Raw genomic sequence first — 19,654 nt, forward strand, 5'->3', positions numbered from 1 at the left:
ATGTCTGTTTCCTTCTTTAGGTTAGGAAAGGTTTCAGCTCTTATTTCTTCAAATAGATTCTCTGCCCCTTTGTCTCTCTCTTCTCCTTCTGGGACACCTCTCATACAAATGTTAGTGCACTTGATGTTATCCCAGAAGTCCCTTAGACTGTCCTCATTCTTTGAAATTCTTTTATCTTTTATCTGTTCAGCTCGGGTGATTTCCTCTAGTCTTTCATCCAGCTTGCTCATCTGTTCTTCAGTATCATTTGCTCTGCTATTGAGTCTCTCTAGTGAATTTTTCATTCGCAGTATTGTATTCTTCATTTCTAATTAGTTCTTTTTTATATTTTCCAATTCTTTGTAGACGTTCTCCCTGACTTCATCCATTCTTCTCCCAAGATCAATGATCACCCTTTTGACTCTTTGAACTATTTGTCAAGTAGATTCTTTATTTCTGTTTCATTTAGTTCTTTTTCTGGGGTTTTGTCCTGTTCCCTTACTTGGAATGTATTCCTTTCCCTCCTCATTTTGCCTCTTCTCTGTGCTTATATCTATGTATTAGGTAGGTGAGCTACTGCTCCCAATTTGGAGAGGTGGTCTTATGTAAGAGATGCCTTATGAGGCCCAGCAGTGTGCTTTTCTCTCATCACCAGTTCAAAACATTCCAGTAGTGTCCCCTGTGTGGGCTACATGTGTCCTTCTGTTGTGGCAGGGTTGCTCTTGCTGAAGGCACTCAGGGAGACTAGGCTGTCCCCTTCACTGACTGGTTGTAATGCTCAGCTGCATGTGACTGCTATGGACCCTTCAGTCACTTTATCAGGTGTGGGGAGCCCTAGTACAGTTGGCTTCAAGGTCTAATAGCACATTCTCTTTGAAGTTTTTCTGTTAAGTGAGTAGGCCCCCAGAGTGGCTAGTTGCTAGTCTCAGGCACTCACAATTTCTGTACACCTCTGACCTACAAGATTATTATCAGCTCTCTCAAGATTGCAGCTGAGTGGGGCTGGTTCCAGGCACAGGAGCACCCAATTGTTTCAGGTTTTGGAAGATGGGGACAGTCCCCTGTGTGGCTGTTTGAGAAGCACAAGTCTTCTTCTGCAGCTGACAAGCCCCAGCGCCCACAGGGCTACATGCCCTGTTGACACAGTCCTGCCCCATGTGTATGCCCCAACCCACTGAAGCAGACCCAGTCCCCTCATTGCAGAGGTCCCTCATATTCCACCAATGCCCCACATACTCCACCTGCTTCTTGCACATGCCCTACCCCTGAAAGGTGGACCCACTGCTGGGCTACAGAGGATCCAGGCGCCCAGCCTATGCAGACCCACAAGTTGCCTGAGGGTTTGCTGTTGGGTGAGGCCAATCTCTAGTGTGGGCTGCCTGGTCTTGCTAAGCTGTATTAAATTGGTACCCTCATAGGTGCAGCAGACCTTGGGCTAGCAGGCCAAGGGAAGAACTCCAATGCCATCTGCCAGTGTCTGTGTCAGCATGCCTGTACTAGGTCACAATAATGGCTGCTGCCAATGTCTCAGTCCTTGGAGAGGTCTCACGTCTCACCAAGATGCACCCAGATCCTACCAGGTGAGCCTCTTTTCACCAAAGCACTGTGAACCTTTCTTTCTGGTGCTTTTATATTGCTTTCTTAAACAGCTGAATTTGTATATGGGCCCTTTAAGAGTAGGCTTTTTTTCCATTATGTCTGATAGCTTTTCTGGGGGTATTCTCCGTTATCGGTAGTAGCCAGCAAAGCTAGATATTATAACGCTTGTCTCAGCTGTTCTGAGTCCAAAGGATGCTTATAGCAGTCATGCTCCCCTACTCAGCTCCCCCACTCTTCCAGGGAAGGAAAGCTTAGGATTGCTCCCAGCCACCATGAAGCACTGCAGCTCCTGAAGGGGGCTTTTTTTTTTTTCTCTCCAGAAAGGAATTTCTGCCTCTTCCACCTCAGTCAGGACTGTCTCTTGGCGGTTCTTTTTATCCAGTTTTCAGTTCTCTCTCAGGGGTAATTGTTCTAAGAGTAGTTGTGAATTTGTTGTGTGCACGGGGAGAAGTGAGTTCAGAGTCCACCTGTACCGCTATCTTGACATCAACCCTGAGTAACGTCTGTTAAAACCTGGTACTAAAAGGAGCTCTAACAGTCTAATTTTTGTTTCTCCAAGAAAACACCTCAGAGTTTGGGATCACCTTTAATGTGTTGGGGCTAGCATAGTAAATGTTTAGTAAGTGTCCTCCACCCACCAAAACACTTAAGTTCTCTGAAGTATTGTCTTCTGGACTAAACAATTGTTTTTTTGTTTGTTTGTTTGTTTTAAAAAATGCAAAGAAACACAGAAAGAACAATATCTTTCATTTATGTCCACCATTTGAACAATAAGAGATTTGAACATTGGCATTGAATTTTCCTACTGAGATAAACAAAATACACAAACAGAAAAGAGAAAATTTGAAGAACTGCCCAGGGTCATTCCATAAGTTAGTACCATGTGGATAGGGATCTCTTTGGGATTAGTACAACAGGTGCACACTCCACAATGGCAATCCGGGAAGGGTGGAGAACTTAGTGGTAGCTGGTAGTGAGGGTGGCTCCCCACTCATCTTGCTCTGTTTCAGGCCTGGTCCCTGGGCAGTACTGAGAAGGAATCTTTGAGGTGCACCTTCATGTTAGGAATCTATTTGATATCTAGACCCTTCTTCTGAACAGGACTCTTCCAAACCTGTGCCTAAATTGGAACCTCAACTGAAAAGCTCTTGTCTGATTTTTTAGTGTTTTTTATTGTTGTTTGTCATTTCTTTTTAATATATAGTCCCATGAGAGGCAATCTTTTCTTCCTTGTAATAGAAGATTGATCCCCCTGCCTCACCCCATGTACTCTTTAAGAGTTAAAAGTCCACTGAAATATGTGAATAAATGTTTACTTTATAGCATGTTTATTTATCCTTTCTTAAGATAAATAATAATACCATACATGTGCAAAGCAGTATGGATTTGTCAAAGCATTTTCTAATGTTTAAATATCTCATTTCTTCCATGCTAGTCTCAAAGCAGACTAAAGAGTTGTTATTTTTTTCTATTTGACAAATGAGTAAAACTTCTGATTGGGGAGGATGGATTAACTTGCCCTAACTCATACAATGAATAATAATACTCTTAAATTCTATGTTTTTCAAAGTGTTTTCATCCATTATTCATTTGATTCTTGTGTTAATCGTTTTGGGTAGTTATTTTTAAAATATAACCCCTTTTACATGATCTTGTGAGGATTCTGTTTACCTTTCTAGACTGATCATTCTCCACCCCCTTCCCCAGGGAACTCTCTGCTACATCCATACTGAACTATTGACACAGGTAGAAATATGCAATAGTCTAGAGTCTTCACATCTGTGTTTTTGCACATTGTGGTTTTTTGGCTTGAGGAATCCTTTCATTCCTGAACAAAGTCACCTCTGTGATGTTTTCACTGCACACTCTGTTTGGAATCGCAACCACCTATCCCCTACGTACTTAAGTAACGTCAATTACTTAGTCGAATTATGGTCCAAAGTTCTAATGTAACGTTACTCTGTTAGCCATTGTATTTACGCCTTTCTTATCAGTTAGATCTGGTCCTAATCCACACAATTTCACATCTTGTTTTAAGAACACAAAAATGGATGAGGTGGCCATAACATAAACCAGCCTAAGACAAGTGAGAATTGGATATTTCAGTTGATGAGATGTGAGGACAAATATTAGAAGGCGTTTTATATACTTGTTAATTCTTTATGCTAATATCTGGTTGAGGGATGGCTCAAATCCAGGGAGTTAATGTTTAAGTTTTGAGCTCTTGTAAATAAAGACTAGGTCAGCCCTGTGTAGCTCAGGTCAGGGTACCTATCACTTTCACAATGACACCCCAAGACCCGGACCTCAGAAAACTTCCCTGCAGCATAAGAGAAATGCTTTAAAAGTTGATTGCCTTCTGACTGCTTCTCTGATGGATTGTTACTCTCTGCTTCTTTATCACGTACCTAACTTTGGATTCAAAGCTTTCTCTTTTTTTTTCTTTTCGTCTTTTCAAGGTTTTGTGGTCAAACCTTCAATGTCCTCACTTCTTCAAAACTCTTTCTGTTGTGGCAAAAGCTTTAGCCATCGTCAGTGATGTATTCCCCTATCAGCTGTGATGCACTCAGCTCCCCAGCCTCCACAGGGACTCTAACATATTGATTTCAGACAACCAGAGAGAAGGACTCCTGTGTTTTGTAACCTAAGTCTCACCTTGCAGCCCTTTATCAGTCTTTGATAACTAGGATTAGTCTTTGGGGCTAATCGTTCAGATACTTACACTTTTGGGGATTAAGAGCCAATAGTCAGAATAACAAAGCATCATCAAAATAACTGATAAGATATAATGCACGGTACTTCCATGTGCACTGGGTATTGTCATTTTTATAACAACCTTAGCTAACAGATAAATAAGTAGACTTGGGGTAAAGTGATTTGCCCGCAGATGTTACTATAGGCACTCTAGCCACTGCCTAGATGGTCCTTGTCCTCTACTCCTAGAGACATTGCTTGCTTCCTATCAGAACTTCCTCTTAGGGAAGGTGTTATTATTGCTCTGAATATCTGCGTGTTCCCACTGTAACGGAGACTTGCATTTCTTTGCATTTTAATCTGTTCATTTATTCATTCAACAACAAATGCTTGTTCATTACAGCCAAGCTGTCATGATAGATGCAGGGAGACAGCAGTAAAAAAAACAGGCAGGTTTTCCCCACATGAAGTGTTGAAAATTTATAAGAGCAATTGAGGAAAAGACCACAAAGGGGATTAAGATGATGTGAAAGGGTACAATATGGAATTCTAAGCTTGACTCAATAATCAGAGAAAGCCATTTTGAGGAAGTAATATTTAGCTTGTGAGTAAAAGTAGAAGTAAATGTTCGTTAGGCAAAGGAGGGTGTAGGGGATAGAGATGCCCCTTTAAGGCATGGCAATGTTGGGATGGGAGCCCCTCGAAACATGTCTTATGTATCAGTTTGTATTCACTTCTCATGGATGTGTATCTAAGGTAACAAATTCTCCCCTTGGAGAGTGGCACTTCTTACTCACCTCAAAGTGCATTCCTGTCTCTTTCCAGAGCTTTGAGGAGAGGTAAAGAGTGACAATCTTGGTACAATCTGTGCCAAAAATTGGAAATATACCACCCTCAGGAATTGGAGTCCAGATGTAAGAAAATGAACATGCCAAATAGTAGGCAGACCAATGCAGAGGCTAGGCACAAAGGTAATTCAGATTGGAATGTTAGGACTTGAACCTGAGTCCAGCAGCTTCTATGTATCATGCCATGAAACTCCCAGATGAATGTTATGACTTATTAATCACTCAGCTCTATGACCTACCCTAAGGCTGTTTGACTCATTTCTAAGTATGAGTGACAGCGATGTGATATGAATACAGAACGAGGCTCATTTGAAGCCCCCAAATCTATCAATGGAGACAGCTGCCCAGCTTGGGAAACTTTCTTTCAGAAGCAGCACATGCAAAGACAAGAAGACACTGGGACATTCCAGGAAGAGGAGACTGTAGCAGAGTGAGAGCATAATGAGTGAATTAAGAAATTTATATTATTCAAGGAATCCAAGAAGTCGTAAGTGGTAAGGGAGGTTATTAAGGAATGGTTGACTTTTCTGAAAGGTTTGGAATTTCATTTCCTAGGCTGTGGTCTTCTGTGACTGGGCAAGTCTGACCTGCTGCAGGAGAGCAATTCACAGTTTCTGTGACTTTAACTTAAGAGCATATGTCACCAAGTTATTTTTGGCCTCAAACAGATTTGCGGCTTCTGGAGTTTCAGATTTCTGCTTTAGAGTCAGTTTTGTTATGTGTCTTAATCACTTTTTACCGGCTTGTGTTTTCCCCTCATGTGAAGTGAAATCATCACCATCTCTGCAAAGAAGGGCTGTGTTTTCTTTCCACTCACAGATTCCCCTTACCTCTTAACTGAAATATTGCACCCTGCTGCCACCAAAGGATTAATTTTTCATGCCTGACAATTCAATAGATAATGTTATTTCTTTGTAACATGTGAAAGGTAGTTTGTTATGGGCTCTAACCTCCAACACCAGCCAGTCATTTGCACATGAAATGGAGTATTGTAAGCTAGAAAGTTCAGGAATCCCCTATGCCATGGCCTCATTGGTCCAACAATAGTATCCATCGTTTCTACTCATTACTGTGAGGCCATTTTACAGAGTGACAGCTCTCTGATAAGGGCCAGATTCCAGTGACCTTCCTCTCTGATGTCATCACTCATGTACACTAGAATTAGGCAGCAATTCCATTCCACAGGCATGGTGAGCAGACTCTGCTAATGGATTTTGGCACTGTGCTGTGGCCACCAGAGTCACTGAATATGACAAAGCATTTGAGCTTTGTGAGTTAAAGGGAAAAATCTACCCATGTGAATAACCCATGTTTTTCTCCCCTTGACTGCAAGAGTTTGCTCATTTCCTAAGCACAAAGCAAGTTTAATTAAAGCCAACGGAGCAGGGGAATGCCACAGTCGAATGCATTTTTATGTAGCTCGCATCCTCGGAGCCAGGCAAAATATGAAATGTGATGATACAAGCTTTGTTTGGTAAACAGTCTCCCTCACTCCAGGCACTTCTCTTGATCCCTGGGGCACTTTAAAGTATTTACTGAGTACGGCTCCAGCTCTTCCACCTCCTCTCTGTGGCCCCCGATCTTTCTGATGTATTAACAACCACACTCAGCTTCAGGAAGCATAAAGCAGAAGCAAAACTCAACAAGGAAAGTGCCTCCGCACTTGCCTTTGGCACAACTCTGGGCTATGCCTGCTCCAGCAGCCACTACTCTCCCTAAAGTAGAGAGGGCATTTCAGAGACTCGATTCAGGATTCCCACACCTGCTTTGCTGCCTGGGCAACAGCTCTTGCCCATTTGCAAAGAGGTCATTTTTTTTTTTCAGTAGTACTCTTCCATCTGGAGAGAAAAGTCTTTTTGAAGGTTAGAAAACAAAGTGAATTTATGCTTACTCTTATAGAATCCCATAGAATAGGTTGGTTTGAAAAGAGAAAATGTAATGGAGGTTTCCATTTAACAGTATCTCTTTTTATATTCTGTCCTATTTGTTTCTACCCTTAACTATATTTATTAATACCATTGTATCACTACACAAACTCTGACTTTTTATTAACAATTTATTTTTTAATTGGATTTGGAAATGAGCAGATTTTTGCACACTTGGGTCATATTCAGAAACCAACAATTTCGACATTGATGAATTCAATTTTCAGCAAATAGTTAATGGATGCTGACTATGTGCCAGGTACTATTCTAGACTCGAGATGCAACAGTTTATAAAGGTCCTCAGGGAGCTTATATTTTAATTAGGAGACACAGATGATAAACAAAATAATGAATTCTATAGAGGGAAGTGAAGGGAGGAGGAATGTGGGTTAAAGGGTTATGATTTTTAAAAAGTTGGGTAGACAGATCCTTCTAAAGAAGATGATATATTCATTAAGCCTTAATGAGGTGTGGAATACAGTCATAGAGATACCTGGAGGAAGTGTTGTCCAGGCAGATAGAAGCATCCAGGCCTGGGCCTGAGGCAGGGACACTCTAGACACAAGCTCTGGAACCTGCATGAGGGCTAGTGGGTCTGCTCAGAGTGAGTATGGTGGGCTGCATTGTGTTCCCCTAAAAACTCATATGTGGAACCCTAATCCCTGCTAGCTCAGAAGGTGACTGTGTTTGCAGATGTGGTGTTTAAAGAGGAAGTTAAGTTAGATTGAGATCATTAGGGTGGGCCCTGATCCAATATGACTGGTATACTTATGAGAAGAGGAGATTAGGGCACAGACAGAAACAGAGGGATGGCTATGTGAAGATGTTAGAAGAAGATAGACATCTGCAAGTCAAGAAGAGAGGCCTCAGAAGAACCCAAACATGTTGACGTCTTGGTCTCAGACATCCACCTTCTAGAACTGTGAGAAAATAAATTTCTGTTGTGTAAGCCACCCAGTCTTTGGTGTTTTGTTACAGCAGCCCTGCTAACTAATACAGTGAACGAAGGGTTATGTAGTAGGAAATGAGACCCCAAAGCTCAGGGGGATGTGGATCAAGTCAGGCCCTTGGGCCACTGTCTAGAGGACTCTGGCTTCCACTCTGAGTGAGATGGAGGGGTCATTAGAGGATTTTGACAGAGGGGTATCATGATTTTACTTCCATTTCAAAAGAGTCTCTATGCTGCTGCCTTGTAAATGGACTGCACAGGAAGCAGGAATGGGAGCAGAGAAACCATTTAGGAGCCTCAATCATTCAGTTGAGAGATGGTAGCATCTCAGATCAGACAGCAGTAGGGGTATGATGAGAAGTGGCCATATTCTGAATATGTATTGAAGGCAGAGCTCATAAGAGTTGTTGACAGATCTGTTGAGGAATGTGAGACAGGAGAAAGGGTCTATCATTCAAGGGTGTCATGCACACACGTCGCTAATGCCACACGATGCAGAGATAACATAGAGTTTATGGGAGATGATCTTACAAGCAGGGAGATAGCAAAACACTCACATTCCCTGAACTCTCATTATTCCACAACATTGGCCAAGCATAGGTGTTCTGTATACACCAAGTTTCCAGCAGAAAGGGCCTGCCTTAGCCAACAGACTGGATGTGAAACTGAGAGTTCTGAAAGAGAAAAGGGGCCTTGACCCCACAACTTGTTACATATTTACAGATTAGGCTAAAAAAGGCTAGGAATGCACAGTTTATCTAAGTAACAAGGAACGGATGAAGGAATTTCATGGCCAGGAAGAATGCTGGGGAGTGTGTGTGCAGAGTGTCAAGTTCTGCATATTCAGGGCCCAGGAACAGTCCTGCATGCTGGGAATGATAACATCAGCTAAAAGCCTTTCTCTTCACAGACTGGTGCAGTCTCATTGAGCTAGCTGTCTGTGGAACTACCAAAAGTTGACAGGAAATGAGCCTTCAGGACCACCTGGATTTTTCTCTTCCAAAAGCCAAAGCTGAACCAAGGCCTTTGTTGTGAACAACTAGAAACATAAATTTGGTATTAGGTGAAGGTTTGTTTTGAGTTTAGTAGAGGTAAAATATCTGGTTAGGCATCCAAGTGGAGATAACAAGCAGGGATTTGAATATTAAGAGCATAGCCTTGGGGGAGAGGTTTGGGCTGGAGACAAATTTTGGGGAGTCACCAGTGTAAAGATCCCATAAGATAGATAGAAAAATCATCACAGAAATGTGTGTAGATAATGGAGACAAGAGGTCCAAGGGCTGAGCTTTGGGTCATTCCATCACTAGGAGGTCAGGGAGATGAGCGGAAATGGGCAATGGAGACTGAGAAAGAACAGCCTGTGAGGTAGGAGGCAAACAAGGAGAATATGGGTCCTGGAAGCCAAGCGAGTGAGGTGTTTCAAGGAAGAAACAGTGATCAATGGTGTCTAGGATTGAGGATCTGGAAATGATGATTGACTTTCCAGTGAGTATGTCATAGGTGACCTTGATAGGGGCAGGTTCAGAAGTAGGGGTGGGGAGGACCTTATTCGAGAGTTTCATAATGGGAGGAAACTACCTCAAGACAGGAAATACAGAGTCCTCTTTCTAGAAGTTCTGCTATAAAGAGGAGCAGAGCAATGGAATGGTAGCTGGTGAGGAAGTGAGTCAAGAGATGTTGTATAGATGTTTGGGTGTTGATGACTATGATCCAGGAGAGAAAGAAAAACACTGTTGATAGAGAAGAGAGAGGCTAAATTGCTGAAGCAATGTCCTTGTTAGATGAAAATGGATCTGATTTTGTGCACAAATGGAGAAACCTGAATATTTCATTCATGGCCACAGAGGCCTATCTCTAGAAAGAGGATCTAATGATCAGTCTTGCTCACATGTGGGGGAAGAGAAAAACAACTTTTAGTCCACTTCAAATAAACAATATTAGCCTTTTTAAAAAGAGATCAGAATTATTGCTTGCTTATTTACTTATTTGAGATATAATTGACATATAACATTGTGTAAGTTTAAGATGCAAAATATGTTGACTTGATGTATTTACATATTGCAATACGATTACCACTGTAGCGTTAGCCAGCACCTTTATCACGATACATAATTATCGTTTCTTTTTTGTGGTGGGAACAATTAAGATCTGATCTCTTACCAACTTCAAAATTTATAATACAGTATTATTATCCATAATCACTATGCTGTGCGTTGGATCTCCGGGACTTATTTATCTACTGGTTGCAAGTTTGTACCCTTAAACAACAACTCCCCGATTTTCCACATCACTCCTTGGTATCCACCATTCTACTCTCTGTTTTTGAGTTCAGCATTTTTAGATTCCACATATAAGTGGTATCACGCAATTATTGCTTTTTTAAACAAGAGATTGTTTAAGAAGCATTTACTGGAGCACACACAGCATGATAGTTCAGCTCACAGCTCAGCAATCAAACTACCAGCTTAGTTAAAATCCTGTCTCTACTACATTCTAACTGTGAATTGATGAAGTTATATATGCCATGCCTTGGTTTACTATTCCGTAAAATGGAAGTAATAATAACCATCTCATATGAGATAATGTATGTAAAATATTTAGAACAGAAATTGGGCCATAGCAAGTCCTCATTAAATTTAATTATTAATATTTTATTTTGAGGCACATAGCAAGATTGTGGATAGGTCATGTACAAGGATGAATAAAACATGGCACTCAAAGTGGCTTGAGAGAAATGGAAGAATCAGAGAGCAGCCACTTCAAATAGTAGACAGAAATTGTAATAGCTCACAATTATTCTGAGTCAACGTGATTGTGTCTTCTGGCCACGAGATATTAATCTTGAGCTAGAGAGATTCACCTGATCCAGACTTTGCCAATTAAATTTTCGCTCTCAAGAACTAAGAATCTTGCATAGAGATTAGAGATGTAAGGCCTTTGGAGCTGACTTATAAAGCAGGACCTTGGAAAGATGGTCCCTCAGCTCCACTGCTGAGTCTCTCAGACCCACCCGAGTTCTTGTGCTTCCAGAAGCTAGTTCAGCTTTCCTTTGATTCTATGAATCACCCCATTATCTTTCTAACAAGTAAGGTTTTACTTCAATAAGCCAGAGCCCATTCCTGATGTTTATCACCAAGACATCTTAACTTCTACACTCAAAGTTGCTCCTTATAATGTGGGCATTCTGGTCTGTGTCACAGTTAATTCCTAACAGAAATCTTAAATCTCATTTGAACTCTGACTCGACTTTAAACATAAGAAAGAAGTTAACTTCCTTGAAGTTACTCAAGAAACCTAGTTCCTACATTCATTAGGAGGACCTGATCATCGTCTCATTTTACGTGTGGGAAGCTTTTGGTAGCATGTGAGAACTGTGAGTATGAATTGGATCTGCATTTTACCAAATCTTCCTATACGATGGTGTTAAGTATGATCTTCAATAATATGAAAGTTCTTTAAGAATTTTACTGTTGATTTTAAAACACAACTGAATATGTTTTGGATGCTGAAAACAAGAAATATTCTACAAATGGGTCACAATTCTTACTCTACTTTCTTCCACTGCCGAATTTATAAAATGCATAGTGTAAACTTCCAGCCTCTGCTTTATAAATGCTCTCTCTCTGGTTTATTTGCATACTATAATTATTTCAGTCTCCTCTCAAACTATTAAAACTCCATGTTTGGAAATAAACAAGCAAATGGTTTTGGTTTATGCTCTTCGACGCTATTGATCATCTCATCCCATAAATTCTTCTCCTTAGGCTTCAGTATATTATTATGCCAGCTTTCTGACATAAAGGTAGTTTCTCACAGTTTTGTGGGTTTTTAAAATTTAATTAATTAATTAATTAATTTTGAGGAAGATTAGCCCTGAGCTAACTACTGCCAGTCCTCCTCTTTTTGCAGAGGAAGCCTGGCCCTGAGCTAACATTCGTGCCCATCTTCCTCTACTTTTTATGTGGGACGCCTACCACAGCATGGCTTGCCAACCAGTACCATGTCCACACCTGGGATCCGAACTGGCCAACCCCAGGCCGCCCAGAAGCAGAACGTGTGCACTTAACCGCTGCGCCACCGGGCCGGCACCTCTCACAGTTTTTTGACATTTTGGTTAATGAGAGTCTTCTAATCTTAATGATTTCTTGTATTCCATCATTTTCAATCTTCCATTAAAACAGGCTTGGGGAAGGTCCCTCCTATTGTACTATTTCATACCCCTCACTGGTCATAATTATTGACTGGGATGGAAAATATGACCCAGATGAGGCCAGATGAATTCTTCCAGAAATTTGGACACTCTGATGCCATCCTTCCCTAAACTGAGAACATGTAATTTCAGGAAGTATGAAGTGGGTTTCTGTTCCAGGTACCTGCAAGCAGAATGGTTTGAGCTAATACCTATGTCCTTGAGATCAGATAAGTGACAAGAAAGTATACTTATATACACCACAGTTATGGAAACAGTTTATGGAGAAGAAAGGCATAGGCTACAGAGAGATCCTCAAGAGTTATCCGTTACATAATCACAATTAGAGAGAAATACCTGTACTTTAAGACTGCTGCTTGCTTCCGATGAAATTTACAATTAAGAAAAAGAAAATCAGTCAATGGAGTAAATATCCCTGAGTCTCTTTGACAAAATAATGAGTTGCCCCAAATCTCTTCATGAGTCTCTCAAACTCTCCCCCAAAGGAACTTTTCTCAATCCCACGAGCCTGACATAGGTGTTTAATTATCTTATGATTTGTTGCAGTAAGAATAAGGCAAGGGCAGAGAAGAAAAAATGGACATGATTGAGTGTCTTAGTGAAATCAGGCTGCTATAACACTAATACCATAGACAGGGTGGATTAAAAATTAGCATTTATTTCTCACAGTTCTGGAGGCTGAGAAGACCAAGACCAAGGCGCTGGCATGTCCATTGTCTGATGAGGAACTGCTTCCTGGCCTGTAGAGGGCCAGCTTCTCGCTGTACCCTCACATGGCTGAGAGAACCAGCTCTAGTCTCTTTCTATTCCTGTAAGGATGCTAATCCCATCGTGGGAGCTTGACCCTCACGACCTCATCTAAAACTAATTATCTTCCAAAGGTGCCACCTCCTAATAACATCACATTGGGGGTTAGGTTTCAACATATGAATTTTGGTGGGACACATATAAAGTCCGTAAAAATGAAGGTAGAATTCTTTTTTAAATACAGTTTTGGGTGTGTTTGACTATGGAGTTAACCTGTTTTATTTTATCAACTTTATAAAATTTTATGCTATATAGTATTTAAGTTAAATTTATATAGATAAATCAAGTACATCATTACTATTTCTTTTAACAGGTTGTACAGGCTTCTTCATAAAGCCTGTGGATTAAATGCTTTCATTTAATCTTGCTACCAGCCAAATACGCAATGGAATTACTGTAAAAGAACTTTTTTTAAGATACAAAATCTGAAAGACCGTTACAAGAAAAAGAGTTTTGTAACTATGTATGGTGATGGATGGTAACTAGACTTATTGTGGTGGTCACGTCACAGTGTATAAAAATATTGAATCATATGTTGTACACCTGAAACTAACACAATGTTATATGTCTGTTATACCCTAATAAGAAAAAAATCTAAAAGAAGGGGGAAAGTAGTGGGAGGAGGCAACAGCCATGAAATTTTGGGAGCTGCACAGCAGACGTCAAACAGTAACTTGCCACAGCGCCAAAAGAACGTGATCTCCAATAAGGAATCCGGAATGGCAAAATCCTCAATAGACACTAGAGCTGGCAGCACCAAGGGCCTGTAATACTAGCCTGTCCTGGTTGACCACGTGCTGATGAAGTTCCTTATCTCCTTTTTAATATCAGGCAGCCTGATTCAGCTGAGTCACTCATTTCACCCTACAGATGTCTTCTTCGAGTACCGCTGGGTACTCAAGATCCGCCATGTGGAGCTCAGGAGCTCAAAATAAGAGAGCGGCTCACTCCCTTTGATGGAATGTCTGCCAGATGCCCGGTTCCTGTCCCAGCCATCAGCCCTGACAGATTCTCTGGCTGTGGTGAGTCTTGTGTTTTCCAGGACGCACTCCTGACCTTGCCACTGACCTCCCCCTAAGAGATCCTGGTCTCCCGTGAATCTCCATCTGAGAGGGACGAGATGCCTCTTTCCTTACCCAGCTAGTTTTGCACTTGCTATGGAGGGTTTTGAAACTAATAATATACTGGAACGATACAGAAGTGGGTGGCAAATCTATAAACAAAAGGAATAATTCACACAAGTCAGGACAGTGGCTGCCTCTGAAGGGGCTGGGTTGGGAGGCAGGTGTTACTGAGAGCAGCACCCAGCGGGGCTTTTAAAGCCCTCACAATATCTTATTTCTCACCCTGGATGGTGGGTGTTTGTGTTATTGTTATTCTTGAAGCTATACATTTATGTATTAAACAGTTTTATCTGTATAATGCTATATTTTGCAATTTAAAAACTATCATATTTAACTAGACTTATTGTGGTGATCATTTTGCAATATATACAAATATTGAATCACTGCATTGTACACCTGAAACTAATTTAATGTTATGTGCCAATTATATCTCAATAAAAAAATACAAAGAGATAAGGTCAAATGTGGCAAATATCAGAAAAATAAAACTGTAATAAAAAATGAGCAAACTCTTTATGTACTAATATGGAGACATCTCGACGATGTGTTTTTAAATGGTAAAAGCAGATGCAAAAAAATGTGCATAATATGATGCCTTTGAAAAGTGGGGAGGGTAGTAGGTGATGGTGCTTATGTGCTGGAATTTACACGGGTGTCCAAAAGGATACACAACACAATGCTAAAGTTGGTTACCTACAGGGTGGCTGGGGAATAAGGTGAGAGGGAGATTTTTCATTGCAAATTCATTGGTACCTTTTGAATTTTGAACCCTGTGAATGTATTACCTAAAGTGAGTTTTTGTTTGTTTGTTTTTTTGCTGAGGAAGATTAGCCCTGTAACTTCCATTGCCAATCTTCCTCTTTTTTTGCTTGAAGAAGATTGTCCCTGAGCTAACATCTGTGCCAATCTTCCTCTATTTTGTATGTGGGTCACCACCAAAGCAAGGCCCACAAGTGGTCTAGGTCTGTGCCTGGGATCCGAACCCACGAACCTGGGCCACCAAAGTGGAGCACACTGAACTGAACCACTACACCACTGGCCCGGCCCTGTAAGTTTTTTTTTTTTTAAAGTTGGATGTAAGACCCAAGTTTGGGTTATAAACTCCCCTTTTTAATATGTATTTTCTGTGAAAGAAAGAGATACAGTCGACATTATTTTTACTGGCCACCATTTTTTTTTCCTGAAAATATGATTATAGCCATCATTACGGTGAGGATCCCCCATGTATGAGTCTGAACTTAGGACGTGGTGCACACATTCATTTTGTCGCTGTCACTCCCATTCTTCCCATTGCAGCTCCCTGTACAACACAGCAGCTTGGTCATCCTGCTCTTGTCTGTCCTCTGCACGTGGTCAGTCAGCAGGACTGCAGGGCGGGGCCATCTGCATCCTGTTCACGGAGGGGGCTGGCTGTTTTCCATGACCCTCACTATGAACGGCCCTCTCATGCCTATTTCAGTTCAATAGGCTTGACATTAGTGATGAGTCTGAAACTGGATACCTTCTGTTAACTTCTTGTACGATCTGTGTAGGTTGGGAGAAATGCTATCATTACCAGTCCTTCCAAGTGCTCCTTTTCCCTCTAACATCATGTTAATAACCCAGAAGAGATCTGAAGCTCAGGGCCACTGATTCTCTGAAAAGAAAAAGACTCCAGCAATCAGTTTCTTTGAATGCTTGAAAAATTCTCCATTTCTCCATTTAATAATCTCCTACCATCTTAATCAGGAATTATACATGCAAATCATTCTGTTTTAAGATAATTGAAATTCCAAATCAAATTCATGCTGTGAAATAATGAGAGTTTCTAAAATTGTCTTAAGATAATAGGACTGCAATAACTTGGGGTATGTTTGAGTGGTCAAAATAGAGTGAGAAAGCAAGCAATACCAGAATAGTTTAAGTTAGGGAGGTAATTCAGTGTTCACATTAAAAGTGAGGGCTTTGAGTGAGATGGAACTGGGTTCAAATCCTGATTTCCCCAATTACTAGCTATCTGATTTTGGCAGGATTGTATAAGACTGTAAGCATAGTGGCTTAAACACGTAAGATGAGGGGGCTGGCATGATGGTGTAGTGGTTGTTTGCACACTCCACTTTGGTGGTCTGGGGTTTGCAGTTTTGAATCCTAGGTGCAGACCTACACACTGCTCATCAAGCCATGCTGTGGCAGCATCCCATATATAAAATAGAGGAAGATTGGCACAGGTGTTAGCTCAGGGACAATCTTCCTCAAGCGAAAAGAAGAAGATTGGTAACAGATGCTAGTTCAGGGCCAAATCTTCCTCACCAAAAATAAAATAAAATAAAATAAATAGGAAGATGGTTATTTGTTTTCTGCAACAAGAAGGATGGAAGTAGACAGTCCAATGTTATCAAGAAATGAAGCTCCTTTTATTTTGCTGCTCCTCCATCCTTATTGTGTGATTACTATTCTCCTGATTAAAGACAGCTGCTGGACCTCCGGACATTGCATCCATATTCCAGATGGGAAAAATGAATGATCAAGAGTTAAGGGCAAAAGGGAATATGCTAGTCCAATCTTTTCATTTTTCCAAAGCTTTCCCAGGAGCCCCTCTGAGTAACTTCTACTTACATCTTACTGGATAGAACTGGGCGACGTGATGACTTTTACCTGCAAGGAAATCAGAGAAGGTGAATTTTTTTGCCTGTGCATACTGCCTTCTTTAACAAATTGGGGTTCTGATTATAAGGAAGAAAGGGAGAATGGATATTAGCAGAGTCTACCACACTCTTCTCCTCTCAAAGCTTTGGTTTCCGTATACTCATATGGAGATAACAATGCTAAGCAGGTTTATATGTAGCCTTAAGATACCCAAACACTTGCCAAAGTTACTTAGGTCAGTTTTTCCCCCACCTCCTTTGGCAAGGCTAGGTCGTGCAATTGTAAAGTTTCCTCATCAATCTGCAATCTATCTTGGCATTCCTGGCATTCTTAAATTATTATTTCATTTCAGTAAAGTTCACCATTTTTGATGCACAGTTCTATGAGTTTTGGCAAATTGTAGACTGCCTTTTGAGAACTTTTTAACGTACTGATTTCCTCCTGATTCCATATGGTAGAGTTTTTTCCATTATCTATTGGATCTTTTTTCCCTTTTTGATTTGGGGGACTCATCATCTCCCATCTCAGACTGTCTATATCCCATAAGCCTCTTCCTCTGTGAGGATCTTGTGTATTATAGGTCTCATGAATTGGAGGAGATAATCAAGCCACTTCCCCAGTCAGTTCTGAAACAGGTGAAGAGTAACTATGAGAATCTACTAGAACTCAACGAAAGCTCGGTTATTGCTTAGGCTGGATTAGAGGAGCTGCTCAGCTTCCTGATACCCCCTGTCCCCACCTTGGAAGTTGCCTTGGAGGATTGGTGGATTTCCAGTGCAGACACTTACCTGTCATTTTCCCAGAGAATTACAGCCTGGCTTATGCCCATCAAACGCAGAAGAGCCCAGACCCCCGGAGTACACCCAGGTCTCCAGGCTTGGCCTCTGCCTAGACCCATGTTTGCTTGTTTCATGGAAGTGGGAGCAATGGGAGAACACCTGTCCTTAAGTCTCTAACAGACAAAGAGCTTAAACGGGGATGCATTACACATGCTCAGAGACATTCCTCCAGTTTCGCTAATCAAATAAGACTTCTCCGTGAAACAGAGTAGGCAGGGTTTCAAAGAAGCACACCGTGTTTCTGCAACCCTTCTCCTGTCTGAGGAGAGGCGTTTTAAGTCTCCATCCGCATTTGGAAACTTAAAGAAAGGGAGATAGACACTCACCCCTTGTGCTATATTCCAAAACTGGTACGGAAGTGGTATATTTTGAAGAGTACACTCAATTTGTGCGCTAACGATTTGTAAACGATACACTAACTTCACATGAATTATCTCACTTACCCCTTAGACGATCATACGAGGCTGGTACTTTTATTGTCCATTTTACCAGGGAGAAAAACGAAGCACAGATAGGTTAAATGACGATCAAGGTCTATAATTAGTAGGTGGCAATCAGGATCGTGGCCCGGCATTCTAACTCTAGTGCCTGAACTAACATAATTCTTCCTTAAAATGGGAAGGACTCTATACAACGTTTTCTCTTCCGGGACCCAATTTATTTCTAAATAAGCCACGTTTTTCTCAGTCATCTATGACCTCGCCTTTTGTGCTCTATAACCTCTGGGTCACTCTCCCTCATTCAGTGATGATTCTAACACCTGAGTCATTGTTTTTCCCTCCTTGCTTAAGTGTTATCAGAAGTCTGTCATTTTTAGGATCTCCATGAATTGTCTTCCCATCCATTTAGTCTCTCACTTTCATGGCCTTTACCTCCCCACTGATGGGTTTTTTCCTTCTTTTTCACGGTTATAACTCTTGACCTTTCATCTCCCAATATCTATCATTGTCTAATTTGCATTGTTTTTATTTTATTTGACAAATCTGAAAACAGGAGATCAATGTGTTTCTGCAGTACAGTTGTTTAATTGCCAAAAGTAAAATAATAAAATTGTATCATCAATTGCAAACAATTTTTAAAAAATTGAATCCCTTCCAAAATGTCAAATTCAAATATTAGAGTTCTGGCAATTTCTCATCCCTCTGTATTATTTAAGAATGCAGGGGCCGGCCCAGTGGCGCGGCGGTTAAGTGCTCACATTCCGATTCAGTGGGCCAGGGTTTGCTGGTTCGGATCCCGGGTGCGGACATGGCACCACTTGGTACACCATGCTGTGGTAGATGTCCCACATATAAAAAAAAAAAAACAACGTAGAGAAAGATGGGCACGATGTTAGCTCAGGGCCAGTCATCCTCAGCAAAAAGAGGAGGATTGGCAGCAGTTAGTTCAGGGCTAATCTTCCTCCAAAAAAAAATAAATAAGTAAGAAAGAATGAATATGGCTGCGTTTAGTAAAAAAATAAAACAAAACTCAATTAACTGTGCCATGCCATAACCCTGATAGAGGCTCCCGTATGAAATAAATTCAAAGAGACAGAAGCTGGTAGGGTAGCTTCCCAGAAGCATTAGATTTCCAGATTCCTTCTATCTTGCTCCTCTGTTACATCAACACAAAGCTTCCACTTCCTGCTCCAGGATGGTTGCTTATGCTCCAGCCATCACATCTTTAAGGAAGTTTCCCCAAAGCTGTATGTGATACTTTCACTCACATGCCTTTAGTCAGAACATATAAACCTAATTGCAAGGGGAGCTGTGTAATATCATCATTCTATGTGGCCATGTGCCCCGCCAACTTTTTGTTTTTGTTTTTAATTTTTAACTAAATTTGGAGAAATGAGCAGACATTGAAGGCTAAAGCATTTTCTACCACTCTTCCGAGTCATATACTCTAGCAGTCTCTCTAGAATTCTTTTAACCTCAGTGAGATCTCCAAACGCATCGACTACTCCTTTTCATTATCCATCATTCTTCTCACGTCCAGGCTCCTTCCTTAACCCAGCCAAGAGGCAACAGTCAACCATCAAATTTACTCCAGTCTTATTTTCATGCTCTCCTT

General features: G+C 41.0%; 1 long non-coding RNA gene across 2 annotated transcripts in view; it reads left to right on the top strand.

Annotated features, from left to right (window-relative positions):
• LOC139039974 (uncharacterized) overlaps window positions 1-14,424 on the top strand; it is a 209,707-nt gene extending 195,283 nt beyond the window's left edge. For both annotated transcript variants that reach the window (XR_011493514.1, XR_011493515.1), the window contains one exon: window positions 13,882-14,424. This is a non-coding gene — a long non-coding RNA (uncharacterized lncRNA). The remainder of the gene's footprint in view (window positions 1-13,881) is intronic.
• Window positions 14,425-19,654: the final 5,230 nt, after the last annotated feature.

The sequence above is a fragment of the Equus asinus genome, chromosome 13 (genome assembly GCF_041296235.1).
Source record: "Equus asinus isolate D_3611 breed Donkey chromosome 13, EquAss-T2T_v2, whole genome shotgun sequence".
Lineage (NCBI taxonomy): Eukaryota > Metazoa > Chordata > Mammalia > Perissodactyla > Equidae > Equus > Equus asinus.